We start from the raw sequence: 26479 nt of genomic DNA on the forward strand, positions 1-26479 counted from the left end.
AGCAAGGATTGTTATATAGTAAAGAAACATCTACCGAAGGCTTGAGCAAAAGCCGGATGGTAATCCTCAAAACCCACCGAAAGATAGTGCTCGAGATTGCACATTCCCATCTGGCCGGGGGACACTTAGGACCATTCAAAATCTAGGCACACATCAGAGGGAAGTTTTACTGGCCAGGTATCCATGCTGATATAAAAACCTTTATTCAGATTTGTGAAATATGTCAGAAAACCAGTACTCACATCCCACTGCCTGCCCCTTTGAATCCTTCACCAATCATAGAAGTTCCTTTTTCAAGAATTGGGACGGATATCATCGGACTCTTAGAAACATCTAGACTGGGCAACAAATATGTCCTCGTAATTGTCGACTATGCGATCAGATAACCAGAGGTATTCCCTATGCGGAACAGCACCACTCAGCAAATTCTAAAGCACACTCTACTGTATTTTTCCAGTGTTGGCTTTCCTAAGCAAATCCTAACAGATCAAGGCTCAAATTTCTTGAGCGAGCTCATGGGGGAAGTCAAGGAACTACTAAATATTCCCACCTTATGAACTTCTGTGTACCATCCCCAAACAGATAGTTTGGTAGACAGATTAAATAAAATGCTTAAAATGATCCTAAGAAAGTTGGTAGATAAGAATGGGAAGGACTGGGACCGTTTGATTCCCATTGCACTGTGTGCAGTGAGAAGAACTCCTCAGGCATCTACTGGAGTCTCTCCTTTTGAGCTAGTCTATGTAGAGAATCTAGAGATGTTCTAGATATGCTCTGGGAGACCTGGGAAGAATGAGAAGAGGCACCCATTCCCCTTTCGGAGACGGCTACCAGACTGCGAGAACATATGAGACTTGTTCGCAATCTAGTTTATACCCATATGGAAAAGGCCTAAATCCAGCAAAAATCTTCCTATAACAAAAAGGTGAGCTTAAATTCATTCTCAGTAGAACAAAAGGTATTGGTCCTCTTGCCTACCTCGGAAAACAAGCTTGTCTCTAAGTGGCATGGGCCATATGAAATACTGTAACGAATAGGAACCTGTACTTATAAGGTAGCACAACCTGACAGGAAACAGAAGGTCCATCTATATCATGCAAATCTCATAAAAGAGTGGAAGGAATGGGGGCGTGGCTCGGAGCTGCCGCGAGCGGCATGTCTTCTTAGGAGCTCCTGCCTGGCCCAAAGCGCCATATGTAATATCGCTGTTTCCAGTTTCTGGTTTTCGCCGCAAATGAGACACAGCGTGGGGGAAGGCCCGCTGCAGATGCCCAGCGAGTTGGACCCGGACTGGCCACTGGATTCCCGAGTTCGAGTCCATTTTCGGGACTGGAGATCATCCAGCTGCAAAATGGCGGCCGGGTCCCCAGCCTACAGGAAGATGCGGTGAAGGGGAGGTGCAGGCGCATGGAAATGACCAACATAAGCCACCAAATTAAATGAACGTGTCAACCCACACTGCCTTAAAGAATTAAGCCGTTGGGCCGGAGCTCAAAAAGCAGGTCCTGGAAAGCTCGTACATTGCCCAGGCTGACATCTGTGGGGAGATCCGGAGGAGCCTGGCGCAGGAGCAGAGGGAGACCCTGGCAGATAGCGCTCTGTCGCGGCGCGACCTCAGTGGGGCTCCAGCACACATCCTCTGCCCCAGATCTGGCCCCGATGCCACTCAACACGCCTCTGCTGCTGAGGCTCTGAGCGCGGCAGCCTCCACCACTCGATGAAGACTACGGACTGTGATTTATGCGCGTACAGCTCTCGCGGTGCAGAGCCGCCTGGCCCCGTTTCCATCTTGGACTCCACTCGCTCCGGCGTGTGCGACTGGGGACATGGGCGGGCGGTGCTGCAACGACGCGGAGTGGCCCAGAGACTCAGAGCAACTGACTACAGTGGAGGGGGCCCCCCGAACCGAGAATCGGCGCTGCCCTGCACTCTCAGGAACAATTAGCCGGGCGATCTGTCCCACATATGTAAAGGCCAGTGCTTCCGCGGCACCGGAGCCATACAGCACACCCAGGCTGCCATCCACTGTCCGAGAGTCACCATATGGTTAGCAACTCCGGATTGTGTTCCAGGCCACCAGAGAAGCGGCCGCACAGACACTGCAGACCTGCTGCCAAAAGGTGAGGAGTGGGATTAGCTGGTCCTCACTGAATCAAACGGGGCTCCCAACCATTGGATACTCATAACCCCAGACCCGGTGGGCCCCAATTGAGTAACGCTCTCCTGTATGCTCCCAACAGGGTCCCGGGGCCAGTGACTCTAATAATCAGCATCTCTAGCCAGCAACACCTCACAGAACTCCCTAGTGGATTCACACTATACTGCCCTGTTCCCCCCCTTCTCACCCACCGCTTGGACTCTGGAGGCGCACTTGGTCCCTGCATCACCCACCAAGCCGGACATGAAAAAAAAAACAATATTAAGGGGGAAGAGCGGGAAGCACCCAGAAACAGAAAATGTTGTAAGTGACTTCCATCCAGCACTCCAACTAAGTCAATGCCTAGTATGGGATTGCCAATGGAAGCCCTTATTTATATATTTTTATGTCAAAGTTCTTTACATCTGGATGATGAACCCTTATATAACGGCCCTCTCTTTGAATCTCACCGACCTCACTGAGCCAAGAAGTAGGTTTGTTTTGCAAATTAAAAGGTTTATTTGAAGAATTGAACAATATATATATACATCACACTTTTATGAATAGAATGATATCAAAATAGCACACTTATGAATATGAACAGTGATCAGCAATGGGTAATATTACAATATCAACAATCTCTTTAATCAGTTAGGAGTAGGAATAGGAGAATAATGTAGCAGAGAATACTTTGTGTGAGTTCAAGGAAATGCCAGATAGGAAAGAATGCAACATTGAAATAAAGCTTGATATGACTTCAATCAAAAGACAATATAATCACTTTTTCCCCCGGTTACTACTCACTCCCCCTATGCAGTATGAAGAGATGTAAATGAGGGCACACAGGTTTCAGGAATACAATCAATAATGCAGTTCAATCCCAGTTCCCCCAGCAAGCTTAGAGCGAACAGGTATGATTTTAAGACAGGTCAATCACCTTTAAATGTGGGTTGCAATGAATTGGAAAAATGCTAAAAATTACTTTCATTTGCTAAATTGGATTCAGAATTAGTGAGAGTTACTTTGGATTGGTTCAGGTCAACACTAGCAATGATTTATGAATGATTACCAGATTGAAAACGAAATTCAGAAGTTAAAAACAAGAAACAGCCATTTTGACGAGTGGTGAAATTGAGCTAAATTGCAATTCGCAGCAACTTTTCCGCGTGCGTAAAACGCGATTACAGCAGAACTGTAAGGAATTGGAATGTCCTTCTAGGTTCGTTAGAAAGCTTAGGATCTTAGCTTCAAATGACAGTTAGATTTTGGTTCTAGGACGTGTGGTTCAAAAGTTACAGAGATTTTTGTGAAGGTAGATTTTTCAGAAACAGAATCAAGATTTCAAAATGAAAGATTGCGCTTTAAAGATTTGAAATCAATATGGACTTATAATAAGGGCTATGAAACTACAAGATACCCAACGGGACAATCACCAGAAACAGGGCGCCTTCTGCTCTGATTGTTGTGCGTCAAAGCACTTGAAAAAATATCAGCGCATAGATGATTATCGCTACAATTATCACAGACTATACAATGAAAAGCATTCAGGATGGACACAAGATTCTATAATGCAGTTCTGGATAGGTTGAAATGGATGGAATAGGATTACTTTGAACTAAGAGATTGGTTATTTACAGTTCTAGACTGGATACTCACTCCTAGCTTTGAAATGGAATGGAATGGGCCCCGTCAAAGATCTGGTCAAGGGTTTGGCTGGGATTCTCTCACCACCGGACAGGTCTCAGGCACTGGGTTCTGCTTTCAGCATGGCACTGCGGTCTGCACGGCCTCTTGGACTGCATCTGATGGGTTCTGGATACGGGTCTGCTTTCTGGGTCTGGATCTGGGTTCTAGCACAGGGTTTTTAGCTAGAATAGCAAAACAGCTCAGCCAGGCTGTTGAATGGTTTGTTGAGGCCCTATGGAAGTTTATGGGTTAGAATCAGGTTGTAAAAGATTCTGAAAGCCTGCTGAGAAGGGTTCAGCTTTTGGGTTAGGCCTCTCTGCTTTAAGGTTCTAGAGTTTGGTTCTAGAGATTGGTTCTGGAGTCTGGTTTCTGGATCTATTTCTGGATCTTCCTGGAGCCGGGATCTTCCTGCAGGGTGCTTCGACAAGAAATCAGTTGAGGATGGGAAGTGTGTGTCCTGCCTGTCCTCAGCAGTCACTATTTATATATTCCCAAAGTGGGTGGGGAGGCTGATTCTCTATGCCCAAACCTCTAAGGATCTGATAGGTCATAGGATTCACTGTCCCCTGATTGGAGAAAGGAGCAGTGTGTCATTCTGTGTCATCATGTGTCATGTTTATGGGTTAGGGGAAAACCCCTCCCCTTTGTCTCTGTACAGTATATCTTATTTTTCATAAAAAACATATTTACAATATGCACAACTTGTTAATACTACATAAATTACATCACAGATTAATTAAGGTACATTTCTGTTCAAGTCTCATGTTCCTAAGAGCTTTGGTTCAGAAATGACAACTTTTTCGCGCTTTTGGTGGGTTTCTCAATATTAGTCCTTCACCAATTTTTATACATGCATGCATATCCCATCTGAGCACATTTCTGTAATTTTTCATGTTCCTAGCATAAACACAGTAACTACAATATGAATAAATTCCGGGGTTTAGTCTCAGAACATCGCACGGATTCCAGCTTAGTCTTAAACTGTGAGCACATTTTTCATTTTAACAATCTCAAAGTTTCAAATTTTTGTCAGTTCAGTGCAATTTGTTATAAGCATTTTTCTAAAACATATATTTAATCCAATGTTAAATCCACAATTCAGTCTGGTCCACCTCCAGAGTTGGGCTGACTCAGAGGGTCACATGTCCTTCTTCCTGCCAGCAGTTTGTTGTCAGTCACACCCAAATTAGCATTCCTGTTCAGCCAAAAGACTCCTTTGTCTGCACTCAGAGCAACAGGCCAGGGTGCCCCTCCTAGTTCCTTTTCACAACAGCCTGTCATTCTCTTAGCCAAGGGCGGGGGGAAGTTTCCTTTGTTCAGGTAGAGGTGTGGAATTTGTTTGAAGCACAGTGTGGGAAACTTGAACTCTTAAACCCAATGTCTTAAAATTGTCTTGTTTTATAATATAACTCTCATTTTTAACACATACATTAACCAATTTCTTACTTCAAGCCTTTTCAGAATATAGTTTTGAATTGTAGTCACCTCTTAGGCTTCTGATAGCAAGTCTTTCTTTGGCATAGTTTGAGTTCAATGAACAACTTTACACAAAATGGTTTTAACTCTCTGGCTTCTGATAGAGGTGAGTAACGGTATTACACTGATTTTTGACAGATTTCTTCCAGCAAGCAATCCTCAAAAGTGGACTTTGTTCAGATAACATACACTTCTGTGGACCTTATATTTATGTAGATTCTTGAAGGAGAATGATGTTGACCACCCAACAAGGAGGTTGGATCTTTTTGGGTGGTTTGTGAGCCATGATTTTTGCAAATTTGACACCAAATACAAACAGATTTTTGAAGACACCTCTGTTTCTTTTGCAATGATGGGCAGCCAAATGATGGGTTTTGGTAGTGGTCTCCTGTGTTACCACTGACATAGGCAAAGGTAGATGGCGGCCTATTTTTCAGCTTTTCACTGCACACTTTCTGGTGATTTCTAGCGAGCAGAATGCTTTCCGGCAGCCATTATGATGTTTCTGCTGCCAGCAGCAATGCACAGTCATTTTGCAAGGCTCGGACCAGTAGGTTAAGACATCCCACAAGACCCCCTCTTGCAATTGGCGTTGATCTTCCATCAATGGAAATTCGCAAGACTGGGATGTCAGCCTCATCTCTCCGGATTCTACAAATGGCAAAGTTCAGCATCTTTTCCTCCATCACAGGTGTATCAATCGGTTCTCCTCGCCAGTCCTGATGGGAGTATTGAGCGATACTCCGGGCCCCTCGGATCTTTGCTCCTGATCCCCGGGTTATCCTCCTTGGTTAGTCTCCATGGTTTATCTCTCTCCTAGGATGACAAAGCAAAAACATATTTGTAGACATTTCCCCACGACTATCAATGTACTGGGGCGGATATATACATTTTATAAATCAGGAGACATTTGCATTATTGTATTTTATAGACTATATGTGGAATATTTTAGAGTTGGAATTTTGTGGATCTGGAGTGCCCCCCTCTGGGGTTCCAGAAGACTGCTCCAGTTGCTGCAGAGTGTGCCTAGGATGGCAACACTTTAGCTCATTAATATGGACCCACTTATCTTCCCCCTCTGCCAAACTGCCTTTGGGGATGTGGATTTTGTAGGCTACCGGTGAGATTTTGTCTACAATTTCAAAAGGTCCCTTCCAGGTAGGCAGAAGTTTCCACTGTTTGGCCTGGTTCCTTTGGAAATTGTATAGATAGACCCGGTCTCCTACATTGTATTCTTTCCTGGTAGTCTTTAAGTCATAGTGGGTATTCATGCTGTCGGCTGATCTTTCTATATTTCGATGAGTATAGGCAAAAGCATGTTGAAGGTGTTTTCTTAAATTTTCAACATACTCATGAGTTGTGGAGGCATTGATCGTTGTCTGCTCTTGGGTTGTATAGAGCAGATGCTGGGGAAGCACCATCCTGCGTCCAGTCATCAGCTCAAACAGTGACATTTTAGTTGCAGATGAAGGGTAGGTCTGATGGCCATTAGGACAAGAGGTAATCGGATATCCCAACTTGGCCCGGAATCTGCCACAATTATTTTTAATATGCTCACAATGGTTTTGTTGTATCGTTCTACTGCACCACTAGAGGCTAGCCAGTAAGGAATATGTAGCTTCCTTTTAACCCCAAGTATCTCCCACCCATTTAGTAAATAAGCATGTCACGGACAACATGTACTTATTTCCTCTAGAGTAGCGAATCAAGGGCCCGATGAAATCTACTTGCAAATCTGACCATGGCAGTGTCATCCCCCTCTTTTGGAGAGGCGCACGGTGTGTGAGGGATGTTGGCTGAAATTGTGCACACACAAGACACCCCTTTAAATATTGGTTGAAGTCCTGACCCATGTGTGGCCAGTATGCAACCTCTCTTAAGATTTCAAGTGTTGTATGAAACCACCTATGACCGGCTGTGGCCGCATCATGGGCGTGACTTAACATCAGGCTTCAGAATGAGGTAGGAACCACCCACTGATCATGGCCAGATAGGGATTTCCTCACCAACAAACTGTCTTGGATTCGGAACATTTTTGGACATTTCATCAACACTCTGAGGTCCTCTTTCCCTATGTAATCGGTATCCGTCAGGGGAAAGTTCTCAGGGTCCTCAATGTGTTGATAAAACTTACCAATTATTGGATCCCCTTTTTGAGCCATAATCAAATCAGCATCTGGGGTCTCCTTACTCAATTGTGCAGTTGAGAGATCATTGTAAGCATTTGTCTGGGACCTAGTGATAGCAGTGACCTGGATTTCCCCCAACAGGGACTTGATCTCAATTAGATCCCCTTGGATGGGCCCGGTTTTGGCCAGCTGATCAGCTAAGTCATTTCCAGTTTTGTCTGGTCCCTCTACTTTGGAATGACCCTTGATCTTTTTCCAGTAGATGGTCATCCCATTCGAGGTGACCAGATAATCAATATTTTGGATTAACTTCCCATGTTTCAAGGGTTTGTTATTAGCACATAACATGCCTCTGGTCTTCCAGTTAACCAGGTGCTCCACGAACCTGTTCCGTACATAATCTGAATCAGTGATTATGACCAGTTCATAGAGTTGATGTTGGACAGCAGTGAGGATGGCTTGATGCACAGCCATCAACTCTGCCACTTGACTACTTCGGGGACCAATCTTGTACCCAGCGGAGGGTTCTGGGGACTCATTCACCCATGCATTCCCTACGCCGGCCTCAAGTTCTTTTCCCCCGTTGTTGTCAACATGGTAAGAGCATTCCCTCACACTTGTCTTCTTCAAAGACTTTGTGTGGGGAATTAAGGTCTGCCTCCATGTTGTCCTTGATTTTTAGACTTTCGTCCTCGAGACAGTTTTGTCTGGCACAATCATGCAAGTCAGCCAGACCTTGCGCGAGGGGACTCTTCTTGTTTTGGCCATATCTGACCTCCACAGGAAAGCCTTGCATTGACAGAATCCTGGAAGTATTTCGGGAATTACTAAAATTTCCGGCCCGGATTCTGTTACTTTGGAGATATTGCAGAGGCTGGTGTGGAGTCTCCAATATGATGTGTTCCCCCTGGATAAACGGGCGATAATTCCTCAATGCCCACACCGTTGCCAGGAGTGCCTTCTCACAATCGTTAAATTTTTCCTCCACAGAGGATAAAGTTTTGCTTGCATAGGAGATTACTTTATTGACCTTGTCATGCTTTTGGTATAATACTGCAGTCAAGCATGTATTAGAGAACCCTGTCTCCAAGAAGAACTCCTTGTTTCTGACAGTGTAAGCTAGGCAAGGTTCGAATGAGAGGCTTCTTTTGAGTTGTCTTACTGCCTCGGCTTGTTCTGGACCCCATTCCCACTTGATCCCCCCCTTCAAAAGATGAATCAGGGGTCTAGTGATCTCTGTGTAGCCCTCAATGAACTTTCTACTGTTATTAGTCAATCCAAGGAGGCTCCTTAGTTCCCGCAGAGTTGTAGGGTCTTTCAATTTCTGGCGTGCTTCCACTTTCTTTTCCTGGGAACAGAGACCCTGAGGAGTAATCTCATGCCCCAAGAAATTAACACGGGTTCTACACCACTGTTCTTTCTGAAAGGAAAGTTTTGCTCCGGCTGCCCTCAACTGTGTCAGAACATAACATATTACCGCTATGTGTTCCTCCACCGTTGAGCTTTTGATGAGGACATCATATACATAAGCCAGGTTACCCTTCTCACCCAGGTCGGGCATGGCCTTCTGCAGAAAAATGTTGAACTCATTGCCTGAGTTGAGGTATCCGAAGGGAGTCCGGGTCCATGTGTACTGCTGGCCCCCAAAGGTAAAAGCCAGCTTGTATTGGTCCTCCCTACTGACAGGTACAGTCCAGTATCCATTGGTCAGGTGAATACCTGTGACCCCTGGATCTGGGCCAGCCCTTGGTCAATTTAGGGAAGAGGCCATCGGGAAGTATGGACTCGTTTGTTGAGCTCCCTAAGGTCGGTGCAGAGTCTCCACTGGCCGTTTGGCTTCAATATCCCCAGCACCGGATTATTGAAGGTGCTGTGGACTGGACGGATTATCCCACGGGACTCAAGGTTCTTAATTATTTCAGTAAGGGACTCCATCAATGCGAGAGGCAAGTGATATTGCTTCACAAACACTGGAGTCATACCAGGGTCCGTGGGAATTGTTGTTGTGTGGATGGCGGTGTGACCACAGTCATATGAGTCCACCGCAAAGAGATCTTGCAAATCCAAGAAAACTTGTTTCAACTTTTCTACTGCTCCAGAGTCTCACAGGCATCAGCTAGGTTGACTCTCTCTTCAACCATCTACCTGAAGCCTGGAAAGACTTCTAGTTTCGCTATCTCCGTGGCCTCCTCCAGCTGGGTGAAGAAGTCCCTGGTCAGAGTGCTGACTCAGGGCTTCAGGTTGGAAAGGCAGCCCTCATGGACCTGGAAAATCACCTCATCCCTCCTGAAGTCACAAGTCACATCGTCCTTATCATAAGGGCAGGAAGTATACACCAGGAAGTTCCCCCCATGCCGGGTGAAGATCCTGGGCCTCATTATAATGCAGGAGGTAACCATGGTGCTATTAGCGCCATGGCTGCCTCCAAATCCATACCGACTCCGCCCTGGTGAATGGAGCTATTACCGCCCCATTCCAAGGTTGGCGGGGGCGGTAATTCCCCATTCACCAGGGCCCTTCCCCATTCCCATTTCAGCCCCCATAGGGCTCAATGGGAATGGGGAAGGCGCTAATAACAGTACCGCAAATTGCGGTACCGTTATTAGCTCCAAAGTCCCTTTGCAGGTCCCGTCCTTAACGCCTGGGAAAACCAGGTGTTATGGGAGGACCTGCAAAGGGAACTCGTAGTAGGGCGGTAAGGGATTACCGGCACCGGTGCCCTTACCGGTGCTGGTAATCCCTTACCGTCCATCTCGTAATGAGGCCCCCTGTCTGGTGTTGTGTTGTCATCACTGTCACTGTCAAAACAGTCCTTGGGGATTGGTCCTAACAGTTAGTTACCTAGATCAATGGAAAAATGTCGGTCATCAACCACCATTCCAATAACGGTGCCTGCGGCTAAAGTGATACTCTTTAAGTCGCGATTATCCACCTCTATTGGAATGGTGTCGTGTTCTATATTGACTAATGGTGTTGTGTTCACCTGCAACCCTTGCTGTTGGAGAGAAGCATTCAGATGAACATAGGCATCAGGGTTTTTCGATTTCTGTCCTCTTATAACTTTCGCTTCCAGGGATAATTGTCGGGTCCTTTCTGGGATGGTAACGTTCTCTCCAATCTGAATTTCAACTGCATAAGGCAGCAGTTGAGCTGACCTAAATGCTTTCTCTGGTTCATCAAAGCCCATGGGATTATCCGCTAATCGGGACCAAGCTTTGAAGTTTATTAGGTCCAAACTAATGGCAAAATGATTGAGAATGTCACTGCCTAAGTAAAAGGCGGCAGTGACGTCTCGCACGACCCAACAATTATGAACTATGCTCTTGTTGCCTATGGAGATTTTGAGCATATACCTGCATGGCAGGAGATGTTTGGAATTGGGTGCTTCCAGATCCATTTCCCATTTCTCTATGAGTCTAAATGTGGGAATGGCTGGATCTTTTGGGAGTTGGCGGAACATGGCTTTGCTGATGAAGCTCTTACCGTTGTTCACACACACTCGGGCGAGAACAGAGTCATTCACTTCATTTAACTGAACAGGGATGAACAACTGCTCTCCAATTTGCTGAACATCAGCCAGGCTCTGAGCTGATTTCTCATCTTTCTGGACTAGAGGAGTGGGAATGCCTGATTGTGGATTGGTACAGAATTTCAGAGTGTTTCTTTCCAATGTGGAATAGCACCTTAAACTGGAAGGAAGGTTGATTTTCAGAAATAGAGAGGACCCCCCATCACCAGTCTGTTGTCCTACTGCTATTACTGTCATGTCTGGAATTTGGTTGTTCTGGAAGTGAAATTCTACTTGGTCAGATTTTTGTTCAACCATGTGGCAGGTGCTGTTTAAACTAACATGGTTGACACTCTGTTTCAATTTTATTGGTCGGCTAGCCTGGGTCCAGAAGACCTTGTTTACACAGTATATTAGGGGTGACAACCTTCGCAGGAAGTCATTCCCTAGTAAACAAGGGATGCCCTCTGGAGTCACAACTATAACCGGGTGTTTCACCTTGTGTCGCCCAATTTTAATGTCGAAATCCGTAGTCCCCTCGACGTGAATTTCCTTCCCATCAAAGTTCTGAAGTTGTCCAGGAAGAGAGGTGAGAGGACTTTGGTAATTCTCCCACCTTCCTAAATTTAGTTCATCAAAGGCCTTTTTGGACAGAAGGGTAGCTTGAGATCCAGTGTCCACCAGTGGCAAAATTGTACCGTGCCCCTGTACTTGAACCGGGGCATAGTATCTTCCCTCCTTCTCCGCAAGGGGGCATTGATAATGCACATTTTTGGACAACTGGTGGGCTAGTTTTCCGGTTTTTGACATGGAGAGAGAAGAGATTTGGGCAGAATTCTGTGGAGAGTTTTGGGAATCTGCAAAGAAAAGGTGGCAACTAGAGATGGGAGAAGTTTTGAGTTCCCCTGGTTCTGGTTCTGGGCCGCCCTCCCCTTTTTGGAGGCAGTCACCAGGAAGGGTTTGAACCAGGGGATTTTCATGTTGTTGGTTCTGGGATGGGATGATGGGCGGCACTAGCTCAGTCCCCACATCTACCCAGTCTGGATGTGAATCCCTTGGGACCCATTTTTCTTTAGGAGGAGTTCCCCCATCCCTGAAGGAGAAGATCCTTTTCCCAGGATCTTCTGAGGATCCCTCTCCTTCAAATTGGAAGATCTGTACCTCATCCTCAAAATGGGTGTGCTTGGCTCCTTTGTTTCTCCTACCCCCCACCTCTGCTCCTTGGGTGGCAGACTTTCAGGAGTAGGAGGTTTTGTTTCCGGTTTCCAGGGGCTCTTTACAAGTGGGGAAAGAAGCTTACTCCAAGGCTTCACACCCCCCTTCCCCTTGTGCCTCCTCCCTGGGAACCAGTGAGTTGTCGGGGTGCTGCCCCCATCATTGTTATGGAGCACCAGGTCCAGATTATGGGGCATTCTGTGCTGGCATGCTCATCTGAGGGTTCTGCTGAGCCCTCAGCATGCAACCCAGATCCTGTGCCATGTTTTGGACCTGGCGCTCAAGCTGTGAAACACGCTCAGGCTGAAACAGGGGTCTGTTTTCTCCCCTGGGCTGATTCCGGGAAGGGTAGCTATCCCTTCTCTGGTAGTACCCCGGGTTGGGAAGATTTGGATACCCCTCCACCCTTGGCCTCCCCTCTCCCAGATTAGGTTGTCTGGGCTCAGGAAAGTGGGGAAAGAAGGATTGATTATTCTGGGGTTGGAAATTTTGTGGATACCTGGGGAAAAAGTTCTGCCCAGGATTTGGGGAATTTCTGCCCTCCTGGGGGAAGTTAGGAGGGAAGTTCTCTGGGTTAGGTGCTTGGTTGGATCCCCCCTTGGGCTGGAGGAGTCCACACATAACCCAGGATGGGTCGGTTTCCCTTGTAGCGGGGACTTACATAGTCAGGGGAGTGAGGAATCCCATTTGTGGGACTACCTCCTTGGCTCCCTGTCTTTGACTGGCCCGAGGGCATTCTGGGCTGGGAATTATTCAGTGCAGGCAGGTTTTTAGGCCCCCCATCTCCAAATCTAAAATGGGGGCAACCTTTACCTCAGCCATCTCAGCAGCGGCAGGGGTGCTGGTCGGTTTGGGGCTTTTCAGAGCATTATTTTTATTTTCTATGGGCGTCTGCACCTCATAGATTCGGGTGGCCTGTTCAATGACCCAGTCTAGTGATCTTCTCTCATGAAAATCTCTCACTAGCTGGGTCATGATGTATTTTGGCAGCGCATGGAAAAACGTATTAACAAATTCTTTACTGTCCGTGCGCACCCTTCTGGTAGTCTGTGCAAAGGCACACTTCAACTCCTGCACAAATTCTTGTGGGGCCTGATCCTCCCCACATTGTAAATTGTAGGCTGCCTTGCGAGCCTCTTGGGGATTTCTGTGAACAGAAAAGTGCTTTAAGATGGCCACCCTATATGTGGACCATCTTGAATGATTTTGGTCCTCCAGCCCTGCAAAGAAACTGGACTATTCTGGGGAGAATGTCCATTTTACGTACTGAATGCAGCTACTGCTGTCTTTCAAATGGAAAGTCTCCATCATTTGCTCAAAGAGCTCTAAGTGTTCCCACACAGAATACTTGGTGTTCTTGTGATAAGGCGTGATGACACTTATTGCCTTAATCTGTTTCAAGGGGTCCTTAAGCAAGGCTCTTTTTGCCTTATTAGCCTTCTTGGTTTGGGTAACCCTGGTCCATTCATCCTCTGACTGAGAGGCACTGCTCGCAGAGGTGACCGTCTGATCTTCTAGGTTCTCCCTGATTCTGCGAGCCTGGGAATGGCTGGCAGAATGTGGGGACCTAGTCTCCTGTGTCCTGGGGTGCTCAGAGGAGTCTTCTGATTGTTCCTTGCTCCCTGAATTTGATGGGTACCCCCCCACTGTCCTAACTGGGCAGAGGTTTTCAGGATGCCCTTAGTGGGCCTACTTTCCTGGGGTTCCCCACTAAACTTCACAGTACTTGCGTGCCCAAACCCAGATGCCCACCCATCCATGCCTGGGAGGTGCTGGTCCATGAGTCCCATACTTCTGACTGGATAGTAATCTGCCATCCCCGTGGTCCAGGGGCTCATGTGTGCCAGGGGACATGGGGGTGGCAGAGTCGAGGGACTGGGAGAGATGAAGGCCTCTGGTACTAGGGTTCCTGAGGTTATGCTCAGGTGTTTCCCTTTCCCAGCGAACCTCATCTCTATCAGCCCCTGCTCCCTGTTGCCATGCAAGAGCCTGAGCTTTCTGTTCCTCAATCAAGGCCTTACTAGACTCTATCAGTCTCTCTTGCATGGCTACCTGCCGGTGGAGCCTATCATTGTGCTGACAGAGAGCCTCGTTTTCTCTCTGTGCTTCCTGGTTTGTCTTTGAATACTGGGCCAGTCTTTGCTGCAGGAGGGTTACCTCCTGAGTCCTGTCCCTACTGGCCTGCTCCTTTCTTTCCAGAGCATCTTCCACCCTCCTGGTGTGCTCTAACAAGTTTTGATGCTCTTTTTGGAGGTCACCCAGTCCCTGGAGTGCCAGGTGATTTTCTTCCAGCTTCCCTTTTAAGTGCCGGACTTCCTGGCCTAAGGTATCCCTTTCCTGAGCAAGAGCCTGCCTCTGTGCCGCCAGGTCGTCCCTCTGTCTTTGAAGGGCACCAGCTTTCTGGCGCTCTTCCTCAAATTCTGCCTGTGTGTCCAGGTCTTTCAGAAAAAATGTATTGCTCTCTGCCTTCTCTCTATCTAGGTGGCTTTGCAGGGTGACTACCTGCTCTGTGCATGCCCTATTGAAATCCAGTTGTTGCTCCAGCTTTTTCTGGCTCTGCAGTAGGGAGTCCAAACCTTCTTGGTACTCCATCTGCAAGGCCAGAATTCTGGTATCCTGGTCTGCCCTTTCCTGTTGCAGGATACCCATGTCCTCTTTGATTTTAATTATATACTGCCTACTTTCGTTTTCTGACTCCTGGCTCCTCTGCAGCCTCTGCTGAGAAGAGTCCAGATCAGATTGGGCCTTCTCTAATGCCATCAGTTGCCTACTTGCCAGATCTTGGCCTTCAGCACATTTGTCCTGTATGGCTCCCATAGATAAATATAAATATGCCGCTATCTTGGCAATCTTATTTTGCTCATCCTTGGCCTTAGGGGTCTTATATAGTTCACTGAGGGCCACATCTAAGGGACCCTGATATCTCCATATATCTGACCCTGTTGCAGTGATCTGTTGTGTGATTGCCTGCAACCACACATTCTGGTCCTGCTCAGTCCACTCACCTCTGACAAATAACTTATGTAAAAGGTGCTCTCTAGCTACCTTGATGTGTACCAATGTCGCCATTCTGGAAATTGATTTCCTTCATGACTTACATAAGTTTATTATTTTATTTTGCAAAACAGACCGTTTCCTTATAGCGTTCCCTTTTGAGGGGTGCTTTTACAGCGTAACACAGCGTGGTAGCCCAACAGGATTTATGTATCCTATTAGTTAGCATACTGTATTAAGCTGCACAAGTGGTAGTTCTAATCCAGAAGTCCCGCTATAAGCCCCCAATATGTAAGTGACTTCAATCCAGCACTCCAACTAAGTCAATGCCTAGTATGGGATGCCCAATGGAAGCCCTTATTTATATATTTTTATGTCAAAGTTCTTTAAATCTGGATGATGAACCCTTATATAACGCCCCTCTCTTTGAATCTCCCCGACCTCACTGAGCCAAGAAGTAGGTTTGTTTTGAAAATTAAAAGGTTTATTTGAAGAATTGAACAATATATATATATATCACACTTTTATGAATAGAATAATATCTGAATAGCACACTTATGAATATGAACTGTGATCAGCAATGGGTAATATTACAATATCAACAATCTCTTTAATCAGTTAGGAGTAGGAATAGGAGAATAATGTAGCAGAGAATACTTTGTATGAGTTCAAGGAAATGCCAGATAGGAAAGAATGCAACACAGAAATAAAACTTGATATGACTTCAATCAAAAGACAATATAATCACTTTTTCCCCCAGTTACTACTCACTCCTCCCCCTATGCAATATGAAGAGATGGACATGAGGGCACAAAGGTTTCAGGAATACAATCAATAATGCAGTTCAATCCCAGTTCCCCCAGCAAGCTTAGAGTGAACAGGTATGATTTTAAGACAGGTCAATCACCTTTAAATGTGGGTTGCAATGAATGGGAAAAATGATAAAAATGTCTTTAATTCGCTAAATGGGATTCAGAATTAGTGAGAGTTACTTTGGATTGGTTCAGGTCAACACTAGCAATGATTTATGAATGATTACCAGATTGAAAACGAAATTCAGAAGTTAAAAACAAGAAACAGCTATTTTGACAAGTGGTGAAATTGAGCTAAATTGCAATTCATGGCAACTTTTCCGCGTGCGTGAAACGCGATTACAGCAAAACTATAAGGTAGATTTTTCAGAAAATGAATCAAGATTCCAAAATGAAAGATTGCGCTTTAAAGATTTGGAATCAATGTGGACTTATACTAAGGGCTATGAAACTACAAGATACCCAACGGGACAACCACCAGAATGAGGGCGCCTTCCGCTCTGATTGTTGTGCGTCAAGACACTTGAAAAAATATCAGCGCATAGATGATTATCACCACAATTATCACAGACTATACAATGAAAAGGATTCAGGATGTCCACAAGATTCTATAATGCAGTTCTGGTTAGGTTGAAATGGATGGAATAGGATTACTTTAAACTAAGAGATTGGTTATGTACAGTTCTAGCTTTGAAATGGAATGGAATGGGCCCCGTCAAAGATCTGGTCAAGGGTCTGGCTGGGATTCTCTCACCACCGGACAGGTCTCAGGCACTGGGTTCTGCTCTCAGCAGGGCACTGCGGTCTGCGTGGCCTCTTGGACTGGATCTGATGGGTTCTGGATACGGGTCTGCTCTCTGGGTCTGGATCTGGGTTCTAGCACAGGGTTCTTAGCTAGAATAGCAAAACAGCTCAGCCAGGCTGTTGAATGGTTTGGTTAGGCCCAGTGGAAGTTTAGGGGTTAGAATCAGGTTGCAAAAGATTCTGAAGGCCTGCTGAGAAGGGTTCAGCTTTTGGGTGAGGCCTCTCTGCTTCAAGGTTCTAGAGCAGGGATCCCCAACGTGTAGCTCGGGAGCAACATGTTGCTCGCGGCACCCTAACTTGTTGCTCGCCAGTTGCTCAGGGCCATTGTGTGGAGGACTAGAAGGAGGTGCTGAATGGATGAGACCTCAGTAGCACTGTAGTCAGTACAGAGTCCTGGACTGTGCAAGAATGTTGGCCAATGAGCCGCTGTGTTTCCAGCTGGGTTTTTTTTATACATGCAAGATTTGTGTTTGGTGCCACCATGCACATCATTTTACAGTAAATGTCCTTACTAGTTATGGTAGTCTCATTGCTAAAACCCTGTCATCTCCAGTTACTTTGCCCAGCTGATAAATGTATTAATGAGTACATTATTTGAACCATGTTTGTGTCATGGAGAAAATTGGCCTATTCCGTTCCTTGGTACAGCTAGTATGAGCATAGTGGACAAGGAGGTGGTATGCATACCCAACTTTCCTTTATTAAATAATGTGCATGCACACTTTCTGTACAAGTGAGGTTTGTGTTTGATGCCACCATATTTATCGACAACATTCATTTTGGTGTCACCTGTATTTGTATTACATAGTGTCCTAGTGGAAAAATGGTAATCGTTTGATACTGTGCCCATCTGGCACACGGTTAATGGGCAGATACGGTAAATGCATGCCCACATTTTTCATAATTAATTTTCCCTGTATTCCAATCCAATTAAGTTATTGTTAACTTAAGGCAATTTTTTATGCCATTTTGAAACTATAAATCTGACCAGCAGTGTACACACCCCTCATTAAATCATGGTTCAGTTTTCTTTTTGAGATTCTACATTCTGCATCGAACCATGGTGCATCCCTTTCTATAACCTGGAGCTCCTGAACTTGGGGGCATGGTTTGCCAATAGCTCTGTTTCTCCTAAAGACTCAAACAAACTCACGCTTTCCTTTGTGGCCTCTGAACTGTACAACAGTTTTAAGAGAATATCTTTATTTCTTGTGAATTAGTAATTCTTTCCAATGCCTCCTTTTCGAGCGTAGGCATCGCCAACCAGCCGCTCTGGCTGTCAGATATCTTCTTCGTGGTGCCTACCCTGGCCATTGGAAAATGAACTCCAGAGGATTGTGTTTACTCTTTGTTCAATAAGAAATGTAACATTTCATAACATTCCTGAAGAAAAAAAACATCCACAATACAGTCATCAATGACTGTGGAACAGTATTGCTGATCTTGTATTCTTAGGAATGCACCATTTGCCATTAAAGATCCCATAAATTCCTAGGCAGAATCTCAGTAGACCTGAAAAATCAGTGCCCCGTTTGTGGCCCTTTTTACTGTCCATACATTTGCACTAATATTTTGCTCAGGAACCTGAAACCCCTGGTAATGTTTACTTACTCCTACTCTATTTTTGAACAGCTGAACTGGTCCTATATGTCTAAAAATGTACTACTGACCACTCAATCTCCTCAACATTTCTTGTAAATCACTAAACGTCAAATGAAGTTAAAGGCCTTCCACATTTCCTTGACTAGAATAACACGTGGTCTAGATAACTATTAAGTACTGCAAATTAAATGTTCTATACACAGTTTTAACTTTGTTACATTTCTAATTTGTGTTGCAAACAATTTGTCCGCCAACTGTGCGCCGATATGTTCCGTCGAAAAATTGATGTTGCTCACCATTTAATTTGATATGCCAATTTTGCTCATTGCACACAAAAGGTTGGGGACCCCTGTTCTAGAGTTTGGTTCTAGAGCTTGGTTCTGGAGTCTGCTTTCTGGATCTATGTCTGGATCTTCCTGGAGCCTGGATCTTCCTGCAGGGTGCTTCGCCAAGAAATCAGTTGAGGAGTGGAAGTATGTTTCCTGCCTGTCCTCAGCAGTCCCTATTTATGTATTCCCAAAGTGGGTGGGGAGGCTGATTCTCTATGCCCAACCCTCTAAGGATCTGATAGGTCATAGTATTCACTGTCCCCTGATTGGCGAAAGGAGCAGTGTGTCATTCTGTGTCATGTTTATGGCGTAGGGGAAAAACCCTCCCCTTTGTCTCTGTACAGTATATCTTATTGTTCATAAAAAACATATTTACAATATGCACAACTTGTTAATACTACATAAATTACATCACAGATTAATTAAGGTACATTTCTGTTCAACCTTCATCTTCCTCAGAGCTTTGGTTCAGAAATGACAACTTTTTCGTGCTTTTGGTGGGTTCCTCAATTTGAGTGCTGCACCAATTTTTATACATGCATGCATATCCCATCTGAGCACATTTCTGTAATTGTTCATGTTCCTAGCATAAAGACAGTATCTACAATATGAATAAATTCCGGGGTATAGTCTCAGAACATCGCACGGATTCCATCTTAGTCTTAAACTGTGAGCAAATTTTTCATTTTAACAATCTCAAAGTTTCACATTTTTGTCAGTTCAGTGCAATTTGTTATAAGCATTTTTCTAAAACATATATTTAATCCAATGTTAAATCCACATTCAGTCTGGTCCGCCTCCAGAGCTGGGCTGACTCAGAGGGTCACATGTACTTCTTCCTGCCAGCAGTTTGTTGTCAGTCATAACCGAATTAGCATTCCTATTCAGCCCAAAGACTCCTTTGTCTGCACTCAGAGCAACAGGCCAGGGTGCCCCTCCTAGTTCCTTTTCACAACAGCCTGTCAATTTCTTAGCCAAGGGCAGGGGGAAGTTTCCTTTGTTCAGGGAGAGGTGTGGAATTTGTTTGAAGCACAGTGTGGGACACTTTAACTCTTAAACCCAATGTCTAAAAATTGTCTTGTTTTATAATATAACTCTCATTTTTAACACATACATTAACCAATTTCTTACTTCAAGCCTTTTCAGAATATAGTTTTGAATTGTATCCACCTCTTAGGCTTCTGATAGCAAGTCTTTCTTTGGCATAGTGTGAGTTCAATGTACAACTTTACACAAAATGGTTTTAAATCGCCGGCTTCTGATATAGGTGAGCAACGGTATTACACCCATTTTTGACAGATTTCTTCGAGCAAGCAATCCTCAAAAGTGGACTTTGTTCAGATAACATACACTTCTGTGGACCTTATATTTATGTAGATTCTTGAAGGAGAATGAAGTTGACCACCCAACAAGGAGGTTGGATCTTTTTGGGTGGTTTGTGAGCCATGATTTTTGCAAATTTGACACCAAATAAAAACGGATTTTTGAAAACAGCTCTGTTTCTTTTACAATGATTTTGCTCTGTGGGCAGCCAAATGATGGGTTTTGGCAGTGTTCTCCTGTGTTACCACTGACGTGTAGGCAAAAGCGGATGGCGGCCTATTTTTCAGCTTTTCACTGCACACTTTCTGGTGATTTCTAGCGAGCAGCATGCTTTCCGGCAGCCATTATGATGTTTCTGCTGCCAGCAGCAATGCACAGTCATTTTGCAAGGCTCGGACCAGTAGGTTAAGACATCCCACAAGACCCCCTCTTGCAATTGGCGTTGATCTTCCATCAATGGAAATTCGCAAGACTGGGATGTCAGCCTCATCTCTCCGGATTCTACAAATGGCAAAGTTCAGCATCTTTTCCTCCATCACAGGTGGATCAATTGGTTCTCCTCGCCAGTCCTGATGGGAGTATTGAGTGATACTCCGGGCCCCTCGGATCTTTGCTCCCGGTCCCCGGGTTATCCTCCTTGGTTAATCTCCATGATTTATCTCTATCCTAGGATGACAAAGCAAAAACATATTTGTAGACATTTCCCCACCACTATTAATGTAGTGGGGCGGACATATACATTTTATAAATCAGGAGACATTTGCATTATTGTATTTTATAGACTTTATGTGGAATATTTTAGAGTTGGAGTTTTATGGATCTGGAGTGAGCCCCTCTGGGGTTCCAGAAGACTCCTCCAGTTGCTGCAGAGTGTGCCTAGGATGGCAACACTTTAGCTGATTAATATGGACCCACTTGTCTTCCCACTATGCCAAACTGCCTTTGGGGATGCGGATCTTGTAGGCGACCAGTGAGATTTTGTCTACAATTTCAAAAGGTCCCTTCCAGGTAGGCAGAAATGTCTGCTGTTTGGCCTGGTTCCTTTGGAAATTGTATAGATAGACCCGGTCTCCTACATTGTATTCTTTCCTGGTAGTCTTTAAGTCATAGTGGGTCTTCATGCTGTCAGCTGATCTTTCTAGATTTCGCTGAGCATAGGCAAAAGCATGTTTAAGGTATTTTCTTACATTTTCAACATACTCATGAGTTGTGGAGGCATTGATCAATGTCTGCTCTTGGGTTCTATAGAGCAGATGCTGGGGAAGCACCATCCTGTGTCCAGTCATCAGCTCAAATGGTGACATTTTAGTTGCAGTTGAAGGGGTAGATCTGATGGCCATTAGGACAAGAGGTAATCGGATATCCCAACTTGGCCCAGAATTTGCCACAAATTTTTTTAATATGCTCACAATGGTTTTGTTGTATCGTTCTACTGCACCACTAGAGGTTAGCCGGTAAGCAATATGTAGCATCCTTTTAACCCCAAGTATCTCCCACATCTTTGTCATTACTTCACTGGTGAAATGGCTACCTCTGTCTTACTCGATCCTTTGGGGTAGTCCAAAACGCGAAAAGATGTGGTTGATCATCAGGGCAGCTGCTGTTTCTGCCTTGCAGTTTGGGGGCGGGAGACATTCCACCCATTTAGTAAATAAGCATGTCACGGTCAACATGTACTTATTTCCTCTAGAGGAACGAATCACAGGCCCGATTAAATCTACTTGCAAATCTGACCATGGCAGTGTCATCCCCCTCTTTTGGAGAGGCGCACAGTGTGTGAAGGATGTTGGCTGAAATTGTGCACACACAAGACACCTCTTCAAGTATTGGTCGAGGTCCTGCCCCATGTGTGGCCAGTATGCAACCTCTCTTAAGATTTCAAGTGTTGTATGAAACCCCCTATGACCGGCTGTGGCCGCATCTTGGGCGTGACTTAACATCAGGCTTCGGAATGAGGTAGGAACCACCCACTGATCTTGGCCAGCTAGGGATTTCCTCACCAACAAACCGTCTTGGATTCGGAACATTTTTGGACATTTCATCAACACTCTGAGGTCCTCTTTCCCTATGTAATCGGTATCCGTCAGGGGAAAGTGCTCAGGTCCTCAATGTGTTGATAAAACATACCAATTATTGGATCCCCTTTTTGAGCCGTAATCAAATCAGCATCTGGGGTCTCCTACTCCATTGTGCAGTTGAGAGATCATTGTGAGCATTTGTCTGGGACCTAGTGATAGCAGTTACCTGGATTTCCCCCAACAGGGACTCGATCTCAATTAGGTCCCCTTCGATGGCCCCGGTTTTGGCCAGCTGATCAGCTAAGTCGTTTCCAGTTTAGTCTGGTCCCTCTACTTTGGAATTACCCTTGATCTTTTTCCAGTAGATGGTCATCCCATTCGAGGTGACCAGATCATCAACATTTTGGATTAACTTCCCATGCTTCAAGGATTTGTTATTAGCACATAACATGCCTCTGGTCTTCCAGTTAAACAGGTGCTCCACGAACCTGTTCCGTACATAATCTGAATAAGTGATTATGACCAGTTCATGGAATTGATGTTGGACAGCAGTGAGGATGGCTTGATGCACAGCCATCAACTCTGCCACTTGACTACTTCGGGGACCAATCTTGTACCCAGCGGAGGGTTCTGGGGACTCATTCACCCATGCATTCCCTATGCCGGCCACAAGTTCTTTTTCCCCGTTGTTGTCAACATGGTAAGAGCATCCATCCACATAGACCATGGGCATTCCCTCACACTTGTCTTCTTCAAAGACTTTGTGTGGGGAATTAAGGTCTGCCTCCATGTTGTCCTTGATTTTTAGACTTACGTCCTCGAGACAGTTTTCTCTGGCACAACCATGCAAGTCAGCCAGAACTTGCGCGAGGGGACTCTTCTTGTTTTGGCCATATCTGACCTCCACAGGAAAGCCTTGCATTGACAGAATCCAGGAAATAATTTGGGAATTACTCACATTTCCGGCCAGGATTCTGTCACTTTGGAGATATTGCAGAGGCTGTTGTGGATTCTCCACTATGATGTGTTCCCCCTGGATAAACGGGCGCTAATTCTTCAATGCCCACACCATTGCCAGGAGTGCCTTCTCACAATCGTTGAATTTGTCCTCCACAAAGGATAAAGTTTTGCTCACATAGGAGATTACTTTATTGACCTTGTCATGCTTTTGGTATAATACTGCAGTCAAGCATGTATTAGAGAACCCTGTCTCCAAGAAGAACTCCTTTTTTCTGACAGGGTAACCTTGTGAGAGGCTTCTTTTGAGTTGTCTTACTGCCTCGGCTTGTTCTGGACCCCATTCCCACTTGAACCCCCCTTCAAAAGATGAATCAGAGGTCTAGTGATCCCTGGTAGCCCTCAATGAACTTTCTACTGTAATTAGTCAGTCCACGGAGGCTCCTTAGTTCCAGCAGAGTTGTAGGGTCTTTCAATTTCTGGAGGGCTTCCACTTTATTTTCCTGGGGACAGAGACCCTGAGGAGTAATCTCATGCCCCAATAAATTAACACGGCTTCTATACCACTATGCTTTCTGAAAGGAAAGTTTTGCTCTGGCGGCCCTCAACTGTGTCAGAACATAACAGAATTCTGCTATGTGTTCCTCCACCGTTGAGCTTATGATGAGGACATCATCTACATAAACCACGTTACCCCTCTCACCCAGGTTGGGCATGGCCTTATGCAGAAAAATGTTGAACTCATTGCCGGAGTTGAGGTGTCCGAAGGGATTCCGGGTCCATGTGTACTGCTGGCCCCCAAAGGTAAAACCAGCTTGTATTGGTCCTCCCTACTGACAGATACAGTGCAGTATCCATTGGTCAGGTCTATTGTAGTGAATACCTGTGACCCCTGGATCTGGGCCAGCCCTTGGTCAATGTAGGGAAGAGGCCATCGGGAAGTATGGACCCGTTTGTTGAGCTCCCTAAGGTCGGTGCAGAGTCTCCACTGGCCGTTTGGCTTCAATATCCCCAGCACCGGATTATTGAAGGTGCTGTGGACTGGACGGATTATCCCACTGGACTCAAGGTTCTTAATTATTTCAGTAAGGGACTCCATCGATGCAAGAGGCAAGCGATATTGCTTCACAAACACTGGAGTCATACCAGGGTCCGTGGTAATTGTTGTTGTGTGGATGTCGGTGCGACCACAGTCATATGAGTCCACCGCAAAGAGATCTTGAAAATCCAAGAAAACTTGTTTCAACTTTTGCTTCTGCTCCAGAGTCTCACAGGCATCAGCTAGGTTGACTCTCTCTTCAACCATCTGCCTGAAGCCTGGAAAGACTTCTGGTTTCGCTATCTCAGTGGCCTCCTCCTGAATTCGGTAATTCTCCCCCCTTCCTGAATTCAGTTCATCAAAGGCCTTTTTGGACAGAAGGGTAGCTTGGGATCCAGTTTCCACCAGTGCCATAATTGTACCCTGCCCCTGTACTTGAACCGGGGCATAGTATCTTCCCTCCTTCTCCGAAAGGGGGCATAGATAATGCACATTTTTGGACAACTGGTGGGCTAGTTTTCCGGTTTTTGACATGGAGAGAGAAGAGATTTGGGCAGAATTCTGTGGAGAGTCTTGGTAATCTGCAAAGAAAAGGTGGCAACTAGAGATGGAAGAAGTTTTGAGTTCCCCTGGTTTCGGTATGGGCCGCCCTCCCCTTTTTGGAGGCAGTCACCAGGATGGGTTTGAACCAGGGGATTTTCATGTTGTTGGTTCTGGGATGGAATGATGGGCGGCGCTTGCTCAGTCCCCACATCTACCCAATCTGGATGTGAATCCCTTGGGACCCATTTTTCTTTAGGAGGAGTTCCCCCATCCCTGAAGGAGAAGATCCTTTTCCCAGGATCCTCTGAGGATCCCTCTCCTTCAAATTGGAAGATCTGTACCTCATCCTCAAAATGGGTGTGTTTGGGTCCTTTGTTTCTCCTACCCCCCCTCTGCTCCTTGGGTGGCAGACTTTCAGGGGTAGGATATTTTGTCTCCGGTTTCCAGGGGCTCTTTACAAGTGGGGAAAGAAGCTTCCTCCAAGACTGCACACCCCCCTTCCCCTTGTGCCTCCTCACTTGGAACCAGTGAGTTGTCGGGTGCTGCCCCCGTCATTGTTCTGGAGCACCAGGTCCAGATCTTGGGGCATTCTGTGCCGGCATGCTCATCTGAGGGTTCTGCTGAGCCCTCAGCATGCAACCCAGATCCTGTGCCATGTTTTGGACCTGGTGCTCAAGCTGTGAAACCCGCTCATGCTGATATGGGGTTCTGTTTTCTCCCCTGGGCTGATCCCGGGAAGGGTAGCTATCCCTTCTCTGGTAGTACCCCGGGTTGGGAAGATTTGGATACCCCTCCACCCTTGGCCTCCCCTCTCCCGGGAGGGGAGGTTGTCTGGGCTCAGGAAAGTGGGGAAAGAAGGATGGAATATTCTGGGGTTGGAAATTTTGTGGATACCTGGGGAAAAAGTTCTGCCCAGGATTTGGGGAATTTCTGCCCTCCTGGGGGAAGTTAGGAGGGAAGTTCCCTGGGTTAGGTGCTTGGTTGGATCCCCCCTTGGGCTGGAGGAGTCCACACATAACCCACGATGGGTCGGTTTCCCTTGTAGCGGGGACTTACATAGTCAGGGGAGTGAGGAATCCCATTTGTGGGACTACCTCCTTGGCTCCCTGTCTGTGACTGGCCCGAGGGCATTCTGGGCTTGGAATTATTCAGTGCAGGCAGGTTTTTAGGTCCCCCATCTCCAAATCTAAAATGGGGGCAACCTTTACCTCAGCCATCTCAGCAGCGGCAGGGGTGCTGGTCGGTTTGGGGCTTTTCAGAGCATTATTTTTATTTTCTATGGGCGTCTGCACCTCATAGATTCAGGTGGCCTGTTCAATTACCCAGTCTAGTGATCTTTTCTCATGAAAATCTCTCACTAGCTGGGTCATGATGCATTTTGGCAGCGCATGGAAAAACGTATTAACAAATTCTTTACTGTCCGTGCGCACCCTTCTGGTAGTCTGTGCAAAGGCACGCTTCAACTCCTGCACAAATTCTTGTGGGGCCTGATCCTCCCCACATTGTAAATTGTAGGCTGCCTTGCGAGCCTCTTGGGGATTTCTGTGAACAGAAAAGTGCTTTAAGATGGCCGCCCTATATGTGGACCATCTTGAATGATTTTGGTCCTCCAGCCCTGCAAAGAAACTGGAGTATTCTGGGGAGAATGTCCATTTTACGTACTGAATGCAGCTACTGCTGTCTTTCAAATGGGAAGTCTCCATCATTTGCTCAAAGAGCTCTAAGTGTTCCCACACAGAATACTTGGTGTTCTTGTGATAAGGCGTGATGACACTTATTTCCTTAATCTGTTTCAAGGGGTCCATAAGCAAGGCTCTTTTTGCCTTATTAGCCTTCTTGGTTCGGGTAACCCTGGTCCATTCATCCTCTGACTCAGAGGCACTGCTCCCAGAGGTGCCCGTCTGATC

Source organism: Ambystoma mexicanum, chromosome 6q, assembly GCF_040938575.1.
Source record: "Ambystoma mexicanum isolate Mex_15411 chromosome 6q, UKY_AmexF1_1, whole genome shotgun sequence".
Lineage (NCBI taxonomy): Eukaryota > Metazoa > Chordata > Amphibia > Caudata > Ambystomatidae > Ambystoma > Ambystoma mexicanum.